The sequence below is a fragment of the Neoarius graeffei genome, chromosome 8, assembly GCF_027579695.1.
Source record: "Neoarius graeffei isolate fNeoGra1 chromosome 8, fNeoGra1.pri, whole genome shotgun sequence".
NCBI classification, from domain to species: Eukaryota; Metazoa; Chordata; class Actinopteri; order Siluriformes; family Ariidae; genus Neoarius; species Neoarius graeffei.
Window position 1 is genome coordinate 71,123,115 of NC_083576.1, and position 19,115 is coordinate 71,142,229.

At 44.3% G+C, this 19,115-nt stretch overlaps 1 protein-coding gene across 1 annotated transcript in view; it reads right to left on the bottom strand.

Moving 5' to 3' along the window:
• si:ch211-269c21.2 (carbohydrate sulfotransferase 8) overlaps positions 1 to 13,127 on the bottom strand; it is a 156,341-nt gene extending 143,214 nt beyond the window's left edge. Inside the window, exon 1 of the mRNA XM_060928172.1 lies at positions 13,073 to 13,127. The gene's annotated coding sequence lies outside the window, so the exon portion shown is untranslated. The remainder of the gene's footprint in view (positions 1 to 13,072) is intronic.
• Positions 13,128 to 19,115: the final 5,988 nt, after the last annotated feature.

Consider the following 19,115-nt stretch of genomic DNA (forward strand, 5'->3'; position numbering starts at 1 on the left):
GCTCATTTCCTTATCAAACTGCACTCACTGGACCTGAGACTTTTTTTTTTGAAAGCAAAGGGTCGTCTCATACCAAATATTGACTTTGTTTCATTTATTATGGCTTACCGATTACTGTTTAGTACTTTTTAATGTTGAAACATTTCATTTCATTATTTTTACGCCATTTTTGGTCGACAGCATTTCTTTATACGTGCCTAAGACTTTTGCACAGTACTGTATATCTCTGTTCCCTCTGCATGAAGAATATAAGTATACACTCTTAAGTTTGACTAAATCCCTAAGGGTTCTTTGGTTGACCTATTAGTGGAACCAAAGAACTATTTCCCTAGAACTCATTGAGGAAACTAAGGCGGCTTAACCTTTAACTATACAACATGCCCTCGAAGAATCCTTGAATAACCACAATAATTGGTATGCAAATTAATATTCAAAAAGCCTCCGTGTTCACCTGCTAACACAGACCCACCCTTTGCGCCACAATACCCAGGTTATCTGTGACTGTGACTTTCACCAACAACTGAAGAGAGAGCCGGTGCTCAAGAAATAATTATATTAAGGACTAGTGTAAAACATTTTGTGTGTCACATCAACTGTTTTTTTTTTTTTCCACAACCGCTTCAGCTCTGTCCTTGGGTTCAGTTGTTCCCTGTGGCTCAGTTTAGCAGCTCACATGTCCAGAAAAAAAGGCTCACGTCCCAAAATACATGACATGTTTGGTTCACTCTGTACAGCTGAGTTGAATCAGGACTGCTTTCTTGATGCAATGAATCTGCACTATAGGTGGAATAATGCTGCGTTCATGTGCTATGGGAAGACGATATTTTCCAGTTGGGAAGTGGTATTTACCAGTGTGTTGTGTTCATATGCTTTTGTTGTTGTTGACAAATTAAAGATGGTGGACCAGATTCAGAATCAGGCCTGTTATTTGGCTAAAACAATTATAGATTGCCTTGTTCATCAGCTGCAGCAGGAATATGAGTTATCAAAAGTCAAAAGGTAAATAATGCTGAATATTTCCTCATCAGGGCGGCACGGTGGTGTAGTGGTTAGCGCTGTCGCCTCACAGCAAGAAGGTCCTGGGTTCAAGCCCGGGGCTGGCGAGGGCCTTTCTGTGCGGAGTTTGCATGTTCTCCCCGTGTCCGCGTGGGTTTCCTCCGGGTGCTCCGGTTTCCCCCACAGTCCAAAGACATGCAGGTTAGGTTAACTGGTGACTCTAAATTAACCGTGAGTGTGAATGGTTGTCTATCGCTACGTTCACACTGCAAGGCTTAATGCTCAATTCCGATTTTTTTGTGAAATCCGATTTTTTTGTGAGGTCGTTCACATTAACAAATATATGCGACTTGTATGTGATCCTCAGTATGAACGAAAAGCGACCTAAAAGTGTTCCGCATGCGCATTGCAGGATACGACGACGTCACACGCAGTGAGCATGGCCAGTGTTTACGTAAGTAAAACCGCCCGGTTGCGGTATGACCCATCCAATCTAGCTTGAATAGCTGTATCCCCCCAAATGGAAATCAGCTCCCTAACCTCGGCGTCCTTCCACTGAGAAGATTCAGAACCTTCACAGCCCGAAGCGTCCCTCGCATTGATGTCATGCGCAGGGGCGCAGATACGTTTTTTGAACTGGGGGGGACAAAAAACTGGGGGGGACAAAGCTGCCAGCAAACCAACCCCAACCCCGATATGCCTGTCAAACTTGTTGTTAGTAACCATAGCAACCAAGCTCGAGCTCGCAACCTGTGCAGTCTGCACAGCTCAACCAACCGAATATCAGTCTTTGTTTTGTTTTATGTGAGTTGTTGCAACTATGTATACACTGCCGTGCACCTCAATAAACCGAATGGTAATTAGTCTTTTGATTTTTCCGTGAGGTTTGCCTTATGCAAAGAAAGACAGCATAGACGTTTTTTCCTCCCTATAAGTGGGGGGGATCGAACGAGGTGAATTTAAATCTGGGTGGGACGAGTCCCACCCTCTATCTGCGCCCGTGATTATGCGCCATGTTGTTGTAACTTTTTTTGAGAGACCCGCCGCCTACTTCAGCGCAGAATAGTGACGTTTGTGGCTTGTTGATGACGTGTAAGTCGGATGAATGCGACCTGGCGGTTCAGACTGAAGTCGCATATGAAAAGATCGGATAGGAATCGGAATTAGGACCACATATCCAAACGGCCTGGGTCGGATTTGAAAAAATCGGATCTGTGTCGTTCATATTGTCAATAAAAGATCGGATACAGGTCACATATGGGCGAAAAGATCGGATTTGAGTCACTTCAGCCTGCAGTGTGAACGTAGCCTTAGTGTCAGCCCTGTGATGACCTGGCGACTTGTCCAGGGTGTACCCTGCCTTTCGCCCGTAGTCAGCTGGGATAGGCTCCAGCTTGCCCGCGACCCTGTAGAAGGATAAAGTGGCTAGAGATAATGAGATGAGATGAGATTTCCTCATCATGACAAGTAGAGATTTTCTTAACACATTGAATGCCACGCAGTTTTTGGAAATTTGGCTGTAGCCACAATGAGAGTAGCCAGTATCTAGATCATTGTTGGCGTTCTTTGGACAGCCACAGAATATTTTGTATTAGGCTATAATATACATATTATAATAATATAATATACATAACATGACTCGTTTAAAAGGTGAGAGTCAGCTTTCCGTAGGTGAAAACCACTTCTTTCTTGGTTCATAAGCTAGTCTTGTACCGCTCACCGCCATGTTGAAAAGGTTAAAGTTCATCTCATCTCGGCAACTTGTGTATCAAAATTTTCTACGAGTTGCCCAGTGGAAAATACCACAAGAGGGGGCGTTCATGTGTGCTTTCCATGTCGGCGTTTGGTATTTACCATAATTCCCATAGCACATGAACGCACCATAAGACCACATCGCATGGTGTCCGACCAGCTGAAATGGAAGTAAAAACAAACAAACAAACAACAACAAACACTGCACCAAGATTCAAATTAAACGATATGTTCAGCCTGACAGAGAACCGTGTTGTTTACATATGCAGGCATACAGTGCTGAAACAGTAAACACATCCATCACAACAGTCCAAATTCACACACACAAATGAAACCACAACACCCTGACCTTCACCTCATGAGTCGATATGTGTGTTTGCATGCAATCAGAATTTCACTCAGTCATAACACCCTGCATAGAGGCTCATGCTCGCTCGCTCTCTTTCTCTCTCGCTGTCACACACACTATTAGAAATGGACTCGGTGCCATATGTTGACCTCCCATACACATGAGGTGTGCTGTCTCCTGAGGGAAATCAATCACACACTAATGCTGGCTAGGGCTCCTTCCGAAGCAGCTGTTCAGCCTGATGATCTTTAAACAAGAGAGTAGAGCGGCTCTAACTATCCGCATGACCCCAACCCTTCACCCATCCACTCCGCACCCCCCACCCCAACCCCTGCGGCTCTGCTCTGTACTCCAGCCTGGCATCCTACAGTGCGGAGCACTGAGCAGCTTACTGAATGTTAAACCTTTCGTTCTCGTAGGGCCTTATTAATCATACAGAGTGAGAACTGATCCTGTTGCTTTCTCTGCTGGCTGCCTACCACAGTCCTTGACATTCATCCTCACAAGAAGTCTGACAAACGCAGTCAGAAATATTGTGTGGGTTTGTCAGTGTGTGTGCCAGGTATTCTAATGCAGTTTGTGTGTGTGTGCGCTTTTGAAGCTGTTCGTCCTTTCATAAACGACTATACATTACAAACTAAAGCAAGACCACAAGTTAGGTGCAGCAGACCACATGCAGGATTACGTAGCTGTTGGACCATCCTCAGGACAGCAGTGGAGTTTTCAGACAGTGTGTACATGTATTGTATTACATTCATCAATTATGTCATGTGTTTCCATGGGCGGTTTGCGAAATGTCCTTTAGCCTTTCACTGCTGTTGGCTGGATATTTTCGTTTGGGGGACTTCTTTCTCGACTTATGTTCACACTAGCAAGCGATAACACGACAAACAAGTGTTCATTTACTATGTACAAGTACAACACAGAGCTGGGATTTCAGCAACAGCACAACAATTCTATGCAAATTAGGTAGGACAATGTAAAGAGATTAAACCAATGTAACAAGCAACCGATATTAGTTCTTTTGCGTTTAACATACCTTAGGGCCCGTCCACACGAGTACGTTTTTGTCGAATCCGCATAAATACTTTATCGTTTCGGCCTCGCGTCCAGACGGATCTGGCTTTTTCGAGGTGTGAGACCGGTATTTTTTGAAAACAGGTCCCAGAGTGGGAAAATCCTAAAACGCCGGATAGCCCGGAGTTGTCTGGACGGCGAATGCGGATGTTTTTCAGAAACGATTTTTTAAGCCCCGCCTCTCTAACCTTTAACCTCAGCCACCGCCGCTAGACGCGTCATAACAACAACAATGGTGGACTACAGGCTTGTGCTCGTACTGCAGAAACAACTCTCAGAGTTGCGCTGGCCATGATCGTCCTCTTCTCGTGTTATGAGCTTGTTTATAAACAGCGCGTGACCTTTATACGCATGCTCCATGGCTTCTCTTCCAGTTTTAGTGTATTGGTGTGGCGGCATCACAGTGCCACATACAGGCCTGGCATATGTACTACAGCGTTTTGGGTCGTTTCCAGTGAATCCGTGTGGATGCAGATATTTCTGGAAACGACGCCGTGTTTACGGAGATTTTTTTCAAAACGACAGCGTATTGGGTGAGGCCGCGTACTCATGCCACAACTCTGGTAAAATGCAACTGAATTGAACGAAATTGCAATATGCGTATTAGCAACATGTAACAAAGAATCCTGTCAAGTTTCATGAAATTCCTCCAAAAGAATTGCAGAGGAGTTGATTTCAGAAGGTGAGTACCCTTCCCAGGACAGACAGACGGACGGACGGATATTCACCACGACATAATCCCTCTTTGGGCCTTTCAGCCAACTGGGGATAAAAATGCAAGACCGTGTGCACGCTCATAAGGAGCAAAGTCCAAGTGACGTGAGCAATTTGTTGCTTGCTAGTGTGAACAAAGGGTGAACCCAGCAATTATGCTAAAGTTGACTTGCTTACTACCGCAAGTTGGCCTAGTGGTTAGCGTGTCTGCCTCTTGACTGGGAGATTACAAGTTCTACTCGCAGTTGGGTCATACCAAAGACCATCATAAAACTGGTACCTACTTCCATCTGGCATGGCATGCTGCAATACAGATGCGAGTAGGGAGTCAAACTCTTGTGGTTACCAGAGGACTAGCCCCCACCCCCCCACAGTAACCTTAGCTATGTACAGGCAAGAAGGTGAGGGCTATAGAAATGGAGATCGGTGCCACACCCATATGTCTCAAAGAGCTGGGTCGTACTGGGACAGGAGATTGCCTGGGAAGACCAGATCCTGGCATGGGAGGGACTTTGATGTTGATGATGACTAATTAACTTACTTCATTTAACCACTCTAGCTCTTTCCGTCCACCTTTTAGTAGCAGACAATGAAATCCAAAAAAAAAAAACCTTCTACCTCATGGTTATTGCTAATGCATTACAACTTGGCCTTTTGATTGTAAAAATAAGAAATCTGAGGCCCAACAGCGAAGCAAGCGCAAAGAGAAAGAACTGGATGAGGCAAACAAACCCGACAACAAACTGTTACTGTACTTTTAATGCTCCTACTAGTAACTAGTTAGCTAACAGGTACAATTTATGCTATATTGATCAATCTTGGTGTAGTATATAGAAACGCCAACACACTTTGCATAAAGTCTCTCATTTCTTGGTCACGACTCGTAGTTATTGCCCGTGAACCTGATTTCCTCTGAATGGTGCTCTTCTTATATATGTTTTCACTGTGTTCTGTCAAAATGACGTAAATCGCTCCCTGCATCTCCTCAGTGACGTAGACTCAGCCCTAGCGGAAGTCTCCAGCGAGGAGCGCTGACTGCGAGGTCCCGTACAATCGAAACTCTCAGGCAAGTGGGGGAGGGGATTCCCCGCCGAGGCTGTGTGCAGTGTGTTAGCGTGAGCATGTAGCCTATGGGAAATGAATAGTGTGTTGGATTAGCACTCATCCAAACATTGTCTTGGGCCCCTCTGGGGTGTCACCAATCCGTTTGCAAAGTATAAAGAACGTGCGTCCAGCCGTGTCGATTTACAAAAGGTGAACAGACAGAGAGACAGACTTTAGTAAGATAGATAGTTTTGGATATTAAACAGATATAGATATACCGGTCACAAGAAGATTAGCTTTCTTCATCTCATTAACTCTAGCCACTTTATCCTGTTCTACAGGGTCGCAGGCAAGCTGGAGCCTATCCCAGCTGACTACGGGCGAAAGGCGGGGTACACCCTGGACAAGTCGCCAGGTCATCACAGGGCTGACACATAGACACAGACAACCATTCACACTCACATTCACACCTACGGTCAATTTAGAGCCACCAGTTAACCTAACCTGCATGTCTTTGGACTGTGGGGGAAACTAGAGCACACCCACGCGGACAACATGCAAACTCCGCACAGAAAGGCCCTCGCCGGCCACGGGGCCTGAACCCGGACCTTCTTGCTGTGAGGCGACAGCGCTATACCACCGTGCCGCCCCGATTAGCTTTCTTAGGCTACGTTCACACTGCAGGCTGAAGTGACTCAAATCCGATCTTTTCGCCCATATGTGACCTGTATCCGATCTTTTATTGACAATATGAACGACACAGATCCGATTTTTTCAAATCCGACCCAGGCCGTTTGGATATGTGGTCCTAATTCCGATTCCTATCCGCTCTTTTCATATGCGACTTCAGTCTGAACCGCCAGGTCGCATTCATCCGACTTACACGTCATCAACAAGCCACAAACGTCACTATTCTGCGCTGAAGTAGGCGGCGGGTCTCTCAAAAAAAGTTACAACAACATGGCGCATAATCACGGGCGCAGATAGAGGGGGGGACTCGTCCCACCCAGATTTAAATTCACCTCATTCGGTCCCCCCCACTTATAGGGAGGAAAAAAACGTCTATGCTGTCTTTCTTTGCATAAGGCAAACCTCACGGAAAAATCAAAAGACTAATTACCATTCGGTTTATTGAGGTGCACAGCAGTGTATACATAGTTGCAACAACTCACATAAAACAAAACAAAGACTGATATTCGGTTGGTTGAGCTGCGCAGACTGCACAGGTTGCGAGCTCGAGCTTGGTTGCTATGGTTACTAACAACAAGTTTGACAGGCATATCGGGGTTGGGGTTGGTTTGCTGGCAGCTTTGTCCCCCCCAGTTTTTTGTCCCCCCCAGTTCAAAAAACGTATCTGCGCCCCTGCGCATGACATCAATGCGAGGGATGCTTCGGGCTGTGAAGGTTCTGAATCTTCTCAATGGAAGGACGCAGAGGTTAGGGAGCTGATTTCCATTTGGGGGTATGCAGCTATTCAAGCTAGTTTGGATGGGTCATACCGCAACCGGGCGGTTTTACTTCCGTAAACACTGGCCATGCTCACTGCGTGTGACGTCGTCGTATCCTGCAATGCGCATGCGGAACACTTTTAGGTCGCTTTTCGTTCATACTGAGGATCACATACAAGTCGCATATATTTGTTAATGTGAACGACCTCACAAAAAATCGGATTTCACAAAAAAATCGGAATTGAGCATTAAGCCTTGCAGTGTGAACGTAGCGTTATTGTTTACAAAATAAGGGTGTGGAAGTCTGCATGTGTAAATACTTTATGTGGAAAATCAACGTGAGAAGGGGTCAAGTTCCACCACTAATTCAGCATATGGTATGAATGTTTTTACAAGTCCCCAGCTCGATGAAAAATGTCTCAAATGAAACCGTGAATGCGTCCTACACCGACGGTTCCTATCGTTAAGCGCTTGTTTTAAAGCACACCAGCTCTGCACACAGCAAATATCCATTAGCATTGTGCTAAAACAGTATGAGAACTCCCACAAGTGTCGTTTCCTCAGAATTAAAGGAAGCCATTATGGATGCTGCAGCAGCAGAAGTCAAAATCACTTTCAGCCAGTGGAAGAGCTTTTACATAACAGACAACACAGCACTAACCAACCAAAGAAACTAAACCTCCATGGTGGGGGGGAGCTGTTTCCCTGTCATTCATAATTCACCGGCTGCACTCTGAATAACAGCCTTTGAGGAATAGTTTGACATCCCAGATGAATAATTAAAGGGTGCCCTTTCCCCCATTAAAAGAGACAGACAGACAGCATTTCTATCGTCTGATTGGTCAGACGCTGGTCTCTAAAGGCTGCTCCGGCTTTTCCAAATGCCATGCTGTCAGAACTTCAAATAATAAGTCAATTACACTTTTCATCAGGCATGCATTTCATGCCAATAACTTTTTTTCTTTTAATGGATGATTGTTATAAGTTTTTAAATCATTATTAGTCATGTAGAAGCAGACGGCTGTTTAGGGATGTTTTTAATCTTGTCGATTAGAATGAACTTTCTAGCTATGGTTATTATTATTATTTTTTTTATATATACCTGCAGTCGTTAGTGTTGCTTCACTTGCAGACACTGGAATCTGAAATTGAACATGCACAGAATTCTGGGAAACAGAATACTGAAATCTTACATTTAAAATCCATGAGTCTCAATAGTTGCCTTCGCATCAATGCCACACAAAGCCAACGGTATACTGCCAGAAACAGGGGTACAGTAGGAGTCCATTTCTGCCCCCCAAGGTACAGTCTACACTAATGTACCCCCTAGGGCTCATTTTTGGACCTCAAGGTAACTATTACCCCTTTTCCACCAAATCAGTTCCAGGGCTGGTTCGGGGCCAGTGCTGGTGCTGGTTCACAACTTGTTCAACTCGCGAGCCAGCTGAGAACCAGTTTGCTTTTCCATAGCTCGCGGTGCTAAGAGGAGACACGTCATTACGTCGCTGTATACGTCAGTTACGTCGCTGTATACGTCAGTTACGTCGCTACGTTTGCATAAACCTTGGCGCGAATATCGAAGCAAAAACAACACGGAAGAAACAGCAGCAACAACAATAATAATAATAATAAATGACTTCGCGTTTGTACAGCTGCTGCTTCTCGTCGCTTAAAAATGGCGATCTTTCGCGATCTTGTTATTGTTGTTGGTCTTAACAACTCCGCCCCCCGCTGACATAAGCGGTTCTTTCCTCTGGCCCAGCAGAGAGTTGGTGCTAGCCTGGAACCGGTTTTTCTGGCCCCAGAGCCAGTTCTTTGTCAGTGGAAACAGAAAACCCGGTTCCAAACTAAGCACTGGCCCCGAACCAGCCCTGGAACTGCTTTGGTGGAAAAGGGGCATATGTGTATCTTTTCAGGGTCAGAAAGGTACATATATGTTCACAAGCAGTATATAAAGGGTACAAATAAGTACCTGAGAGGTAACTGCCCCAGTGACAACCCACTGTACCCCTAAAGGTACAATAACATAGTTTATTTTCTGAGAGGCTTCTTCTTCTTCCTCCATGTCCAGCACTGTTGCCAGATCAGGGTCCGTGTGGACCCTATTGATCCATATGTCATATTAAAGGAGAACTGAAGGCAAATGTTTTATTATCAAAATTATATTTCTCATTTTATTAAATATAGGAATGCATTTTTTATCGCTATTTTGTCACTGCTATAGCAAGTTATGAGTGTTGGAAATATGCTACGTAATAGATCAGTCCATATGTCAAAGCAATGGCTGTAAACGAGATTCGTTGAGACCTGTGCGAGACATCATAGGACGGAAGTAAAACGTACAGCGGAACTCAAAGTGACCGACATCTGCCAACGTTGTCAAAAGACGCACGCACCCTCTTTCGAACGCTGACGTAATCAAGCCGGAAGTTTTGTTTGTTTTGATAGCAAATCAGGAAAGTTTGAAAAAAAAGTAGGCAGTAATCGTTATTTAAACTCGCTTTTGTGCAATATTTCGTTTGGAAAACAGTTTTCAAAATGGCGCCGCTGAGACATCACGTTTCGAAGTCTCGAACAAGTCTCGTGCAGATCACATGGATAATCGACGCCTTCCGTGGACCAAACGAACTAAATTCAACATGGCTAAAAACCGAACAGGCCGATAAGTATAATATTTAATTGCAATTAGTTGCCAATACGAGTCACAATATGAGGCTACTAAAACCGAAAACGTAACTGAATAACGTGAATTAAGAAATAAGGCCACACCAATTTAATTAGTTGGTTCTCGGAACCGCCGCTTGAAAAAAATGCAAAATGAAAAAAAAAATCGAAATCAAACTCCCGCCAACAGAAAAGGTCACGTGATGTGAGGTCACGTGATGCCGAAAACCAATCAAATCGCCCCTTTCACTTCAGATAAAGACTTGTGGAAGAAACATGCCTGTGAAGCGGAATCCTACAAAGCCTGTGTTTGTGATTGTTAGGATATTCAGCGAACAGAAGCGTAAAATCTTTGACAGGTGTGTTGAAATTCTGTTTACTGGTTTGCCTGTATTGTTTGGTCTATTTCTACCGCTAATTTTACCATCAGAGCATTTTTTTTCGCTTCATATTTTTCCTGAAAAAATCCGAGAACCAACTAATTAAATTGGTGTGGCCTACAGTAAAGCAAGTTTAAAAATGACTTCAGTTCTCCTTTAATTGGGGCATAGTTTTACACCGGATGCCCTTCCTGCTGCAGCCCTCCCATTTCTGGACTTGGGGAAACAACCATTCACAACTATGGACAAGTTAGAGTAGCCAGTTAACCTAAGTGCATGTCTTTGGAGGAAACTGGAGCACCCAGAGGAAACCCATGCAGACAACATGCAAACTCCATACAGAAAGGCCCCCATCAGCCACTGGGCTCAAACCCAGAACCTTCTTGCTGTGAGGCAACAGTGCTAACCACTACACCACCATGCTACCCGTACTTTATTTTCTGAGAAAGTATAGGCAGATTCTACCGTAACTGGATCCATTAACCACTTGCCCACAAAATAAGAAATTTTTCTTGTCCTTTTTTCAGTGAGGTAATATTTTCAAGATTGAAAATATGGTATTTGGTCTTCTAAAACAGCACACCATTTAAAAATACACTGAGTATATCAATAAAAGATTTTTAAAGAATAAAGTTCTATTTCTTTGACATATCTGACAGACATAACTCCCATTTTAAAAATCACTTTCATTATCCCTGTTGCTATCGTCAGTGAATTTCTGTCAGATGACCTGACGATAGACTCGGCCATTATGGATCTTTGGTAGTTACTGTGTGGAAGCAGGCTTTATCATTTTTGGGTGTCAACAGATAGAGTTGAAATAGATTAACAGCGAAAAAACTATTTCGTTCACGAGAGAAGCCCACAGTTATTTTTAAAAAATGCTATCGTCAGTCTGTCAGTCAAATGCACCTGACGATAGCAAAATTCAAGCCCTCGCCACGCACATGTTGACGGACGCAAAGAGGAAATTCTACTGCGCATGATTTTTGTGACGGCAGACATTTACTTCCGGGCAAGACTTGGAGTTCTGACAGCTAGATTTCATCAAATAAATCAAGGTAAGATTTTCTGTCAGCTATCCTGACGATAGAAATTTTTGACGATAGAAACATTGAGAATATATTTGTGCATTCATATTTAAATTTTTCTGGAGGAAAACTATCGTAAGTTGAGATAAATCAGAGCCACTTGCGACCCTTTCGGCCGACAGGCCATTTCAATGTGTTATTTCCCCACGAAAGTGACACAGTCGTGTCTATCGTCACTGTTCTGACAATTATTGTTGATATTTCAATTTTGAAAATAAATTTTATCTTTTTTATTTCAATATTTTATTTTATTATTTGGTTCTAGTAATGAGGTATTTAATATTATTACTAAATTTGTCAGATTAATAATGTAAGAAACAGTTTTGTTGCTATTGTCATCTAGAGTGTCTGTCAGAATATGATGGTAGACGTTAGTTTGTCTGTCAGATTTTGATGATAGAAACCGATGTGTTTCTATTGTCATTTAGCATGTCTGTCATGTCAGGCTTTTATTAATTAGTTACCAGGACTACTGTCCTAAAATTTACTGTGAATGTCCAAGACCCCAAATGCTACTAGAAAAAAACTTAATAGAATGATCAAAATAATCAATTCAGCAATTTAAGGAGATGGGACTTAACTGGCCTCTGTTATGGTAGAATCTGCCTATGCTGTTAGGGCGGCACGGTGGTGTAGTGGTTAGCGCTGTCGCCTCACAGCAAGAAGGTCCGGGTTCGAGTCTCGTGGCCGGTGAGGGCCTTTCTGTGCGGAGTTTGCATGTTCTGTCCGCATGGGTTTCCTCCGGGTGCTCCGGTTTCGTCCAAAGTCATGCAGATTAGGTTAACTGGTGACTCTAAATTGACCGTAGGTGTGAATGGTTGTCTGTGTCTATGTGTCAGCCCTGTGATGACCTGGCGACTCGTCCAGGGTGTACCCCGGCTTTCGCCCGAAGTCAGCTGGGATAGGCTCCGGCTTGCCTGCGACCCTGTAGAACAGGATAAAGCGGCTAGAGATAATGAGATGGGTATACCGTTAATGAGATCAATGAAGTAATAAAGTGCTGCTTTGATTTTTTGTGGGGTGGGGTGGGGTGGGGTGGGGTGTTTGAAGAGTCCTGCTCCACTAAGCCCTGGTCTTTAGTCTGCATCCATTTCCCATTGGCTGGGTGGGAGGAAGAGCAGCCTTGTAGCCTACTATTTATAGCCTGGTGAGAAATAATTCAAAGCTATCCGAGAGAAGATCTCGCAAATCTCTGACAGCAGGAGGAATGGCTGAGGAAATCTTTTGTCTGTCTCCCTAACACTGAGATGATGTTATGTAATGTGCTTTTCCTGTCTGGGAATCAGTAATGGGAATGATCTGAACATGGGACAGTGTTTACAAACACTCTTTAATAGCTAATTATTATTATTATTATTATTATTATTTACACAAAGAGAGAGAGAGAGAGAGAGAGGAGAGAGAGAGGGGCTGGTGCAATAAGATTTACTCACTCATTGTAGTCTAACAATAATGTAATACATCTTTATGATGTTGTGTTTGATTATATTTTGAGTTCAGATGCAATTTAAAAAAGAAAAAAAAAAGAGAAAAAAAGAACCAAACCCCAACACTGACCTTAAGTGTCTTCATTGTGCTCAGAAAGTCCTCTTAGTCGCTTTTCAGTTTTTCCTCAAAACTCTAGCAGAAGCATGGAGAGAGAGAGACAGACAGACAGACAGACAGAGAGAGACAGACAGACAGACAGACAGAGAAACCCAAGTAGCGCGCGCGCGAACGCGGAAGCCGCTTTATCTTTCCAACTTGCGTCGCGTGCCAGGTGTCCGCGAGGTGAGGAGCTCTGCGTCCGCGTGACGCTGCGCTCGTGTACGGCTGAAAGTGTAGCGCGCGCGTTGGCGCATGCCCGCTTCTGTTGCTGCGCTCCCTCGAGACGCTGCGCGCGCGCACTGCCAAGCAACAGCTCCATCTCCAGCACCAAAGCAGCGACGCGACGCGACGACAGCGTCTGCCAAGTTCACCCTGCTTCTGCCTCTGCTTCTTCTTAATGGTTCTGCGCCTCGGTTTCAATTACGACTGGTTGAAGAATCACGGTTTTAACTCCATAAAACACACACACAGTGCATCACAGACAGACAGACAGGCCATTGTTCCATGTTTGAGACAGTCCAGGTGGAGCAAATCCCAGGAGAAATAGGAAAACTCACTCCTGGAGCTTGAATCAACCCGACTGTTGTGTGATTTCTGTGATCCCGCTTTAGTGCACAAGCTGTTTAGGATCAGCACTTCCCATGACTGTAGAATCGTTCTAGACCTGGGCGGCACGGTGGTGTAGTGGGTAGCACTGTCGCCTCAAAGCAAGAAGGTCCTGGGTTTGAGCCCAGCGGCCAGCAAGGGCCTTTCCGTTGCCCCTTTTCCACCAGGGCTGGTTCGGGGCCAGTGCTTAGTTTGGAACCGGGTTTTCTGTTTCCACTGACAAAGAACTGGCTCTGGGGCCAGAAAAACCGGTTCCAGGCTAGCACCAACTCTCTGCTGGGCCAGAGGAAAGAACCGCTTACGTCAGCGGGGGGGGGGAGTTGTTAAGACCAATAACAAGACCGCGAAAGATTGCCATTTTTAAGCGACGAGAAGCAGCAGCTGTACAAACGCAAAGTCCTCCATTATTATTATTGTTGTTGTTGTTGTTGTTGTGTTTGCTTCGATATTCGCGCCAAGGTTTATGCAAACGTAGCGACGTAACTGACGTATACAACGACGTAACTGACGTATACAGCAACGTAATGACGTGGCTTCCCTTAGCACCGTGAGGTATGGAAAAGCAAACTGGTTCTCAGCTGGCTCCCAAGTTGAACGAGTTGTGAACCAGCACTGGCCCCGAACCAGCCCTGGAACTGATTTGGTGGAAAAGGGGTATGTGTGGAGTTTGCATGGTGTCCGTATGGGTTTGCTCCAGGTGCTCCGGTTTCCCCCACAGTTCAAAGGGATGCAGGTTAGGTTAATTGGTGGCTCTAAACTGTAGGTGTGAATATGGGTTGTCTATGTGTCAGCCCTGCGATGACCTGGTGACTTGTCCAGGGTGTATCCCGCCTCTCACCCACAGTCAGCTGGGATAGGCTCTAGCTTGCTTGTGACCCTGTAGGACAGGATAAGCAGCTACAGATAATGGCTGGATGGATGTTCTAGACCTTTTCCACATTCGTAGTGTTACAGGAGTTTCACAGCAACAGAAGTGATTAAGTACTTCTGCTGGGATCAGGATACCTTGGATGGGCTTCGAGCTCAATTGCGCAGGCCAAGCGTATCACATATCTCCACTGCCGATTCCCAGGTTAGCAGCTATTAACACTACTGACGCACTCCAACAACGAGTTCCTATTCACTCTAAGCTACCTGGGTGTAGGAGTGTCAGGGAATGATCTGAGCTACTTATCAAGTTTGGTCTTGAACCTTATCAGGGTAGTAGTAGTAGTTTCATATGGTGTCACACCTCCAGATGAGCATCTCTAAGCCAGTTGTCAAAGGTGTCACCTCCTTCATGTATAGTGACATAACCCCCTGGCACTGCTGTTACTGGGCAATGCAACACTAGGTGGTCAGTGTCTTGTGGGGATTCCTGACATTTAGGGCATATATGTATCCCCAACAGGTGGCATGGTGGTGTAGTGGTTAGCACTGTCCCCTCACAGCAAGAAGGTTCTGGGTTCGAGCCCAGCGGCTGACGAGGGCCTTTCTGTGTGGAGTTTGCATGCTCTCCCCATGTCTTTGTGGGTTTCCTCTGGGTGCTCTGGTTTCCCCCACAGTCCAAAGACATGCAGGTTAGGCTAATTGGTGGCTCTAAATTGATTGTAGGTGTGTGTGTGGTTGTTTGTCTCTATGTGTCAGCCCTACGATGACCTGGTGATTTGTCCAGGGTGTACCCTGCCTCTCACCCATAGTCAGCTGGGACCCTGTACAGGATAAGTGGCTACAGATAATGAGTGGATGGATGGATGGATGGATGTAGCCCCAATGACTCAAACTGTTGGCTGTTCTGGCATGTCTTGATCTAAGTCTGTTTGCTTGAGTCCATTCTCTTTTATTTTGGTTGAGGAAGCCAGGTAGTGGATTGGTGGGGTCCTCTATTAGTTCCCCAACTCTGGGAGCATTTTGGTTCCATTCCTCTCTCCAAGAATTTTTGATGTTGAAGTTTTCCTTCTTGGTCTTATAGAAGGGTTTTCTTGATTTTAATCTTGAGGTGGTAGGTGCTACTGCTATTATTTGTTTGAGCAGTATGGCACTTTCTGTGTTTGAGATGCACTGGTGTTGTTTTAGAGTGATCTCTGTGAAGATGTGGTGGAGCAATGTTGCTCATTGTTGGTAGCCATGTACTGGTATTGATTTGAATGCACCAGATATGATTTGCATGCTACCTCATTAGGGTAGGGATTGACTTGATGTTTACTGGCACCACATTGTAGAGAGCTGGTGCAACCAATGAAAAAGAGTTGAATATCATTGTGTTGACACTGCTGTACCGTGAGTTGTCAAGAGGTCTGATACATGTCATTCCCCTTCTAGCACATTCATTGAACTCAATATTGATACAATTGGGTACAAGGTTGTTCTAGATCTTCCAGACCAAGATAATAATCAGGCTACCAATATGTTTGTCTTTCACGATGGTCAACATGTCAGATTAGGTAATCATAGTGCCTTAAATTATTGTCATGTCTTGGTCGGAAGACTGGCACCACTACAAGTTTGACCCTGACCAATCAATCATAGATCATGTCCCTGTGTCGGGGAGGAGGGTCAAGAAATTGTTAATCGTGACATTAAGGAATATAATGTAGGAGTTTTCAAACTATACTCTCAGAAAACAAAGTATATTATTGTACAGTGTATTAGGGATACACTGGCTTGTCACTGGGGCAGTACCCTCTAAGGTATTTATTTGTACCCTTTATACAGTGCTTGGGAATGTATATGTACATTTTTGGCCCTAAGAGGTCCAATAATAAGCCCTAAGGGGTGCATTAGTGTAGATTGTACCATGGGGTACAGAAATGGACTCCTACTGTTCTCCTATTTCTGACAGTGTAGACAAGAAAATACAAAAAATTCTGGCATGCTACAGTTTTCACTGGGGTGTCGTGGGGCATCCCAGACATCACATTACCGTTCTTCGATTATGTCACACTACAAGGCCCCTTAGTCATTCCTGACATTCATATTCTGCCCTGAGACTTGAAATTTGTTGGCCAAGTTAAAATTGCATAAAAATTGCACAAAAAAATTGTGTAGCCTGATCCCACCATTATGGAATCACAATGTTGTTATTTGTAAATAAGTTTGACTCCCCTAACGTCAATATTTTTTGTAAATTCGTGACAATAATTCCAATAAAATATATATCAGTTTCAGATGGTAACACTATAAAATGTGGAAGAGTTCAAAGGGAGTGAATACTTATGCAAGCCACTGTCGGTTCTACAGGGATGAAAGAGAGAAGGAGAAAAGAAAGAATGAATAAATGAAAGAAAGAAAGGTAAGCATGGATGGATCCATCCATCCATCTATCTGTCAATGCTTACCTTTCTTTCTTTCTTTCTTTCTTTCTTTCTTTTCTCCTTGATGGATGGATGGATGGAGAAATGAATCAAGGAAAGAAGATAAAAGAAATGAGATAAAAAAAAAGAAAGGAAGAAAAGGGGAAGAAACAAGGAAACATTTAGACTGGGTATGGTCCAAGCCGCGGCACGGTGGTGTAGTGGTTAGTGCTGTCGCCTCACAGCAAGAAGGTCCGGGTTCGAGCCCCATGGCCGGCGAGGGCCTTTCTGTGCAGAGTTTGCATGTTCTCCCCGTGTCCGCGTGGGTTTCCTCCGGGTGCTCCGGTTTCCCTCACAGTCCAAAAGCATGCAGGTTAGGTTAACTGGTGACTCTAAATTGACTGTGAGTGTGAATGGTTGTCTGTGTCTATGTGTCAGCCCTGTGATAACCTGGCGACTTGTCCAGGGTGTACCCCGCCTTTCGCCCGTAGTCAGCTGGGATAGGCTCCAGCTTGCCTGCGACCCTGTAGAACAGGATAAAGCGGCTAGAGATAATGAGATGGTCCAAGCCATTGGATTTAATGAAGATATTAACGATGGAGAAAAGTTAAGGATAGGAAGAAAGAGAAATGAGTGGTAATGTTTCAAAATCAACATTTCCAGTGCAATATTTACATTCTGAACATTTTATCCTCCTCTATCACTCACTTTCAGTAAGCAATTATACTGGCTTGGATTGTGGTGATTCTGGAGACGCCAGTCCATTGCAGTGCAACATTCACACACTCATTCACACCTAAGGGCAATTTATTTTAGAAAATCCACATACAGGCATGTTTTTGTACAGATGGAGGGAAAAGAAGTACCCAGATGAAACCCACAAATACATGGGGAGACCATGAACAGAAACTCCATGCTGGCAGTAACTCCAAGTTCAGGACTGGGACGCATCACTACATGCTGCGCCACCATGCTCCCCATCTATCCATATAAACAGATTACTCAATCAGTAAAATCATGAATCAAGAAAGTTCATCCGAGATCATGCCAACCCTGTGATAAACACACAGCCATTATGGGAAGCAAATGCTAATTTCCTCAAACATTCATAAAACCAAATCAAATCATCTCAAAGCATAAACTGAAATAGCAGAGCTGCATGTAATGCAGTTATCACTTACAAAACCATAGTGTATTGAAAAAGCTTAGCATCTGCATACAAAATAATTTGACTATCAAGCGGACTGTCTCCCACCAAATGAAACTAATACATTAATGAGTCGCACCCCAACAGATTTCTGGCTCTGAGATTAAATTATAATGAGGTACTCGGGTGGTGTGCCTCACACCGATCCTGAAAAAGTGAATAGTATATTAAACTCCCTTAAGTGCCAACAAATTATTCAGTTATTCATCTAAGCACATTATTCTAATTCAGGAGCTACATGAAAGTAATGTATTTATGATCAGGCCATTTCTAGCTATGAGCAGTATAAATAGTTACGAAGTAGCACCTCAGAGCCACCAGAGCTGCCGATGAGAATGCAGAGGAGCCAAATAGCATGTTGATTACGGCCATCAAATATTCAGAAGCAGCTACAGTTAAAGAATTTAAGTCTAAACCCACCAGTGGGTGTTAAGAGGTTTTAAGAGGCTTGAAACCGAAATAATCAGTGTTGGATGTAGCAAGCTAGCAATCCTGCTAAATGTAGTAAGTACTGTACATTTTGTAATTGCTTGGCAGTAGGTGAACTGTTTTCAAAATAATGTAGATCTCATCTCATCTCATCATCTCTAGCCGCTTTATCCTTCTACAGGGTCACAGGCAAGCTGGAGCCTATCCCAGCTGACTACGGGCGAAAGCTGGGGTACACCCTGGACAAGTCGCCAGGTCATCACAGGGCTGACACATAGACACAGACAACCATTCACACTCACATTCACACCTACGCTCAATTTAGAGTCACCAGTTAACCTAACCTGCATGTCTTTGGACTGTGGGGGAAACCGGAGCACCCGGAGGAAACCCACACGGGGAGAACATGCAAACTGCGCACAGAAAGGCCCTCGCCGGCCACGAGGCTCGAACCCGGACCTTCTTGCTGTGAGGCGACAGCGCTAACCACTACACCACC